The following is a 7480-nucleotide window of genomic DNA, read 5'->3' on the forward strand; positions in this document are numbered from 1 at the left end:
CGCGCGCGCGCGCACACACACACACACACACACACACACACACACACCCCACTCAACTGACTGCACACCTATTTGCTATGGTCTGGTAAATGCCAAAAACACTCAAGAAAATGTCTACACACACACACACACACACACACACACACACACACACACACACACACACACAGAGAAACAGCTCAGTGGCTTTTAGTGACTTCCAAACATGATCGTTGCAGTTGAGTGTATGAGTTTGAACTTTTGCAAGCTATATATTATGGGGACACACACACACACACACACACGATCACCTGAGACCTTTACAGAGATTCCCATACAAAATTCTATGCTTCACTACAGAGCATATATCTCCAGGGTCCAAGAGCAACATACTGTCTCAGAGCGGTTCTCTTTCACTCACCTCGTGTCGTCTGTCTGCGGTTTTTTTTTTCTCACCTTGTCAGTGTTTACTGCTTGCGATGATCTCTTCCTCATGCTGAGGTTTATGTTTAAATTAATCACGAAACACATCCAGATCACCATCAGTTCCTTTATCTGTACATTATCACAGTATCAGATGTTCATACTGGGGAACTTTTGATGAGTAAATGAGCACAATAATCAGGTCATGACCGGCTGCTAGTATTAATGTTGATCCAAAGACCATTTCCTTCACCTCAGTGAAATTATTAACAGCTCAGATGTGGGGGATTTTACCCAATCTGTCAAAAAAAAAAAGTTCCATGTCTGATTAACAAATAAGGAAAAAAATTATTGGTAGTGTACATTATTTTTAGGTTTTTATTATCACTATATATATTATTCCTGTGTCAGTAAAACACATTTAACTATTTTGATACTTGGAGACACCAGCCACTAATTATTCAATTAACTGTAGGTAACGATGTATTGTGTGATGACAAACCGTGATACAAATTTATGATGGTTCAAAGCAATGATATAAAAATGATTTGTGATTATTAACAGGCTGCATAATCTATTAGATTTTCTTGGCTGTAATTGCGTTGTTTAGACAGCAGAGGGCGGGAATATACATGACTTCACTGTAGGCGGAAGTAACACAGCTCTAGTACTGCGAAAACACACACACATCTAAAAAACAAATGTGAAGGAGCTGTTGTGTGACTGTACAAACAGATTTAACAAGAAATCAGAGCTCTCTCTCTCTTTTTACAGACTGCTGAAAGATAAAAAAAAGACAAGCAAATGGAGGCAGAACAAATGTTCATAAAAGATTATTAAAAATGTTGATTTGTAATTAACTTTTTACATTTTTAATAAAAGGACTATTTTAGTTAATAAGTGGTTATATTTTCCTCCAACCTTTACAAATGTGGGTAAATAATTATTGTTTGGAATAATGAACTGTGAATTAGGTGAACCATTACATGTTAATTCATTAATATTCACTCATAAAGCAGTGCAGCGAGTTTTATGCGACACGCCATATGTCAGCGCCGGACAACACGCCTAACGGTAACGCTAGCATGCGGCAGTAATTAACTCGCTAACGGCGTGACCAAGATTTTCCTGTTGAGCAGAAATGATTTGTAAATTAATGAAACCCTGAAACCATGAAGTAAATCATTTACTTGGAGTCATATTGAGCTGTATGTGCGTGTGTGTGTGTGTGTTTTTATGATTCAGATTAGCTGCACTGAGGACAGGTATTTAGAAGAATCGCCAACTTTCCACACTGCCTTATACAGAGTTTTGTGTTCGGAGAACTCAATGAGGAGCTGTATTAGACACTGTGCAGAACAAACAGCTTGTTTCTTTACCGTCTTTTTATTTTTCTTCTTCTTCTTTTTTTTTTGTAAGTTACTGTTGAGTCCCTGAGCTGCTATTACACCACGGAGCTGCTGAAATCCAGACTCTGGTTGGTCAGAAGGTGCTGAAGGTGTTTTAATACATTATCGTTTGTATAGTAACAGCTCGTTCACAGGGACTCCATATAAACAGATTAAAAATGTGTGTAATCATTGATATGGTGCCGATTTCTGGAACTTTTTCCTACATCTTCAGGACAGACGAGTTTTTTGCGATAGTGAGGGGACCGGTGTTTATATGTATCTGCTATAACATAAGGAAATAACTTATTCTACAATGTTAAATGTAATTAGAAATGTGTTAAAAAGTACACTCGGTCAATGATTAATACATTTAAAAGAAACAAAACTGGTGTTATTTTGGGAAAAAAAGGCCACTTGGTTCATACCGGGTCACAAGTGGACAGTTTGAGACATATTACCATTTACACCATTGAGGTGTGAGTGCTTGTGTTCAGATTTCATTCCTGCCTTCATCACTTCTGCTAGAATGTCAAAGAACCCCATTAAAAATGTTAAACCTGCAACATACCGTACTGTCATTATTTTCTTGCTCTCCATCCACGTACATCAGTGCGCCTCTATGTTTTTCAAGCATTGATGCAATGTCATGCCACCAAAACAACCACCATGTCCAGCATTAATGACGTATTTTCTTGTCAATCAAGGTCTACAAAGCAATAATAACCCCCACTCTGTCTTATACGGATCTGAGACTTGGGTAACCTACAGTCATCATATAAAGAACCTCAAGAAATCCCATCAAAGATGCCTGCGAAAGATCCTCAACATCAAATGGATGGACAGACACACTAACAACAGTATCTTAGATGGATGATGCTAAAACCAGGCTTGTAGTACTCAAGTCTGACCCGTGCCCTAATTTTAAGGACTCATGACTTGACTTGGACTTGAGCGCTGATGACTCGGACTCGTGCATTAACTGCATTCGGACTCATAACTTGGAGACGAGGACTCGGATTTTTTCTTAATTTTTTGTAACATGCCATAATAATTTGGCATAAGATATTTACATTAATTTTTATACTAATTTCGTGCAAGAGAATACACATTCACCTGTTCATACATCATGTCCAGGAATAAACTAACGTTAATGTTGCTAAAATGCCTGGAGAGAATGCCGCTAGGATTGTCTGCTTTGCTTCGACAGACTTCTCATGCAGTGGGAAAAAATGCACTGCTGTGTTCCATATGTAGAAGAACTATCGAGGAGACGATGGGGACAACCTCGAACTTCAATCATCATTTGGTAAGACTCCACCCAGAGAAGGAAGTGACACACTACGTTCATTGCTCTGTTGATGGTGGGCGGGGCTTGCTGAGCAATGAACAAGCTTTTTATCTGTAGCCTGTTAACTAAAATGGGGAAGTCGATCAGTAATGTTAGTCCAGCACAGTAGCAGAGACGCTTTCAATTAAAGGCAACAACAGCCACTGTCAAATGGTGCCGTTGGAGTCTTGTTCTCGGACTCGACTCAAAATTTTCTTTAATGACTTGGACTTAAACACTGGGGACTTGAGACTGGACTTGGACTCGAGGTTTAGTGACTCGACTACAACATTGGCCAAAACAACCAGCATAGAAGCTACGATGATCAAAAGTAAACTGCGCTGGGCAGGCCATGTGACGTGGTGTGTATGAGCAATGACCGTCTACCGAAGTAGATCTTGTTCTCAGAGCTCAAAAACAGCAATCTCAAGAAGGACAGTGAAAGCGAAACAATGTAGTATCAATCCTGATATGTGGGATCTGTCTGGAGATCCACGGTTCACAAAGGTCCTCAGAATTTTGAACACCATTGGAAGCAGCGAGAAAGCAACGTCAGCTGTTTACATCAAGTGACACAAATGATGATTTCATCTGTTCTGCAAGTTGCGCATTGGACTGTATAGTCACTCAAGATCACATCCAAATCGACACATGAACATAGCAAGCAGAGAGAGGTCTGACTCTATACAGAGGGACTGGCAAGAGATTTTCATGTAACGTCCTGGTCAGGGACGCGTCAGAAGATCTGTGGTCCTCAGCAAGTGCTTTGAGTGAATGCATCTTGGTGGTGGTTTACGTTTGTATTTAGCGCCGTCCACTCGTAATCTGATCTCCCAAGACACATTAAACAGGGTTGAAGTCACTCCTGGGTAGGAACAATGACTCCGCTTTATCGCACCACATCAGATGGTTTCTTCGCCACAGTATTGTCGAAACTTAATCACTAATACGGTTAATATGCAAATGATTCTGTGTGACAGAAAAAGTCTGAGATTTTGCAAACACTGAGCTGAAGAATGGATGGAGGTCCAGATTTCACATTCTCACTCAGAAGTTTAATGAGCATCACTGTCGTTGTTGTTGTAGCATGAATGAAGTCCTCTGGTGTCTACTGTTTGTCTGTTGCACTTATACAAACACCACAGGAACTCATTTTACTCAGAGTTCATTCAGCTGCAGGTTCAACTCTGTGCAGGCAAATGTGAGTCATTAACTGATCAGGGCTCTCTCTCTCACACACACACACACACACACACTCATACACACTCACACATACTCATACACACACACACACACTCTCATACACACACACTTATACACACTCATACACACTCATAGACACACACTCATACACACACACACACTCACACACATACTCATACACACACACACACTCATACACACACACACATACTCATACACACACACACATACTCATACACACACACACTCATACACACACACACACACACACACACTCACCTCTGGACCTCGGAGTCTCCTGTCCCGTCCGTGCGCGACCGCGCATCGCCCACCTCAGTGCGCGCGCCAGAAAGAGAAATCCCAGTGTCGGTAATCCAACAAACACAAACAACCCGAGCAAATCATCCAAAAAGTTTCATAACAATAAAGGCATTCACATATAATTTAAATTAATTACTGGATCAATTAATTAATTAACTAACTTTCACTGGGATTGAGTTTCTTTTCAGTGCGACTCGTGCGCCTTTGGGTAGCTGTGCAGCGCGCGCTGCGGGAAAGTGAAACGCGCCGGGACACCAGCGCGACTCTTTTACTAAGCCCCGCCCCTTGTGTGTGGCGTCACGAGAGAGAGAGAGAGAGAGAGAGAGAGAGAGAGATTGACTCATCTCATCTCATTATCTGTAGCCGCTTTATCCTGTTCTACAGGGTCGCAGGCAAGCTGGAGCCTATCCCAGCTGACTACGGGCGAAAGGCGGGGTACACCCTGGACAAGTCGCCAGGTCATCACAGGGCTGACACATAGACACAGACAACCATTCACACTCACATTCACACCTACGCTCAATTTAGAGTCACCAGTTAACCTAACCTGCATGTCTTTGGACTGTGGGGGAAACCGGAGCACCCGGAGGAAACCCACGCGGACACGGGGAGAACATGCAAACTCCACACAGAAAGGCCCTCGCCGGCCACGGGGCTCGAACCCGGACCTTCTTGCTGTGAGGCGACAGCGCTAACCACTACACCACTGTGCCGCCCTACAAAAAAAAACATTCTATAAAATTCTGAGCTTCCAGCTTTGTGGTAGCAGGAGATCCACATATGATCAGGTGTCCACAAACTTTTAGTCATAAACACCAATCAGTAAGAACATTTAAAGCTGGACGGCCTTTTGATTTCATAAAATTAGTGAAATTTAGTTCCGGTCATTGTGATATATGTTTATTTCTATAATATCTCACAAAATATCAGGCCATTCTGTGGCTGGGAAGTTATTTAATAATGTGCATGAAATCGCTCGCTTCGTGCAGTCAAGCAGACAGAGGAAGTACACGCATGCGCAGGTTTACCTTTGAGCGTACCCTGACCGTTCCATCATTCTGTCGCTAAACAAACAGCTGATCACACCGAGGTGCTCGCTGAGCGCCCATATTTAATACTTTGACATTTCCTGCGTTTCCTTTCCTTCGTATAGAACATAACGTCTTTTCTTCTCGCGTTCTTTCCGTTACTGTAGTCACTCTTTCACGTTTCATTCGCACACTCACGTCCTCCATTTTTCTCTCCTGTTTCAAACTTGTATCCCACAATGCCTTGCGCGAACGGGGAAAGCCCACTACGTGATGTGATGCATGATGTAGTGTCTTGAATTGTGTCATGGTGAAGCAGGAAAAATAGCGCAGAATTTAGGGCCATGTGGCTCTAAACTCATTAATTGTTCAATTGAAAAAAAACCTAATAAAATTGGAAGTCTGTGATTCGAATTCTGTAGCTTTCGGTCACTAAACAAAAATAATTGGGTGTCGGGAAAATTCTTTTTATGACCTACACTTGAAAAATCTGAAAGGCAGTACAGCTTTAAACCACTGACAGGAAAAGTGAATAACATTTGATTATTTTGTTACAATCGCACCTGTCCATGGGGTGAGATATACATATTCTTCGTGTGCAACCATGTGACAAAACAGTGTGATGTATACACCCACCATCATATTGGATCATATACAAATCCAAAAAGCCTTCTTGTGGGAACAATAACTGTGATGCATCCACAGGCGCAGATAGAGGGGGGGACGGGGGGGATTCGTCCCACCCAGATTTAAATTCACCTCATTCGGTCCCCCCCACTTATAGGGAGGAAAAAACATCTATGCTGTCTTTCTTTGCTTAAGGCAAACCTCACGGAAAAATCAAAAGACTAATTACCATTCGGTTTATTGAGGTGCACAGCAGTGTATACATAGTTGCAACAACTCACATAAAACAAAACAAAGACTGATATTCGGTTGGTTGAGCTGCGCAGACTGCACAGGTTGCGAGCTCGAGCTTGGTTGCTATGGTTACCCACAACAAGTTTGACAGGCATATCGGGGACAGCTCCTAGTTCAGGACCCCAACACGGCATGATGAAGGGTGCCAAACCGAAAAGGCAGAAAACGATTGCATCATTTTTTCAAAAAACAACGACTGTAAGTAAACTGTGCCTTACTTTATCATATCACCTTGCAATTTTTTGATAGTCTGTTCAAAGTAATGTCGTAGTGAAAGTAAAATCGTACGGAGTAGAGATGCCTTTCTGGTAGCCTCCTTCTTTCGGTGGTAGCCTGTAGATACAGTGCTCAGAAGGCAGTTTTAATGTTTAATCTGGCGTTCCCTGCCATAATTTCAGCGAGCATATTGTTTCATAAGGAAACTTTGCGAAGAGTTGTTGACTGACTGCCGCTCACGCAACACACAGGCATAGTTAGAAAGTCAGGATGCACTGGTTTACACTTTACACACACACACGTAGCCCAGCCTCTCGCTATGTTTAACAGTTGGAACTTAGCGGTTTTAAAACTAGTTTTGCAGTTTTGCAATGTCTGTGCGTGATGATAATGTGTAAACTTTGGATTTCCATAGGCTATGTTAAAATGTTATCATTGTCCTGGCCTGCAGGTAGTTCCTGGTGATGGCAGTGAGGGAGGTGAAATAACATGTATACACACTACCGTTCAAAAGTTTGGGGTCACCCAGACAATTTTGTGTTTTCCATGAAAAGTCACACTTTTATTTCCCACCATAAGTTGTAAAATGAATAGAAAATATAGTCGAGACATTTTTCTGGCCATTTTGAGCATTTAATCGACCCCACAAATGTGATGCTCCAGAAACTCAA

At 41.8% G+C, this 7480-nt stretch overlaps 1 protein-coding gene across 1 annotated transcript in view; it reads right to left on the reverse strand.

The window, feature by feature from the left end:
- The window catches only part of gcgrb (glucagon receptor b), an 81880-nt gene extending 77045 nt beyond the window's left edge, over positions 1-4835 (reverse strand). Inside the window, exon 1 of the mRNA XM_060899205.1 lies at positions 4603-4835. The gene's annotated coding sequence lies outside the window, so the exon portion shown is untranslated. The remainder of the gene's footprint in view (positions 1-4602) is intronic.
- Between the last annotated feature and the right edge of the window lie 2645 nt (positions 4836-7480).

This window comes from Neoarius graeffei, chromosome 18, assembly GCF_027579695.1.
Source record: "Neoarius graeffei isolate fNeoGra1 chromosome 18, fNeoGra1.pri, whole genome shotgun sequence".
Taxonomy (NCBI): Eukaryota; Metazoa; Chordata; class Actinopteri; order Siluriformes; family Ariidae; genus Neoarius; species Neoarius graeffei.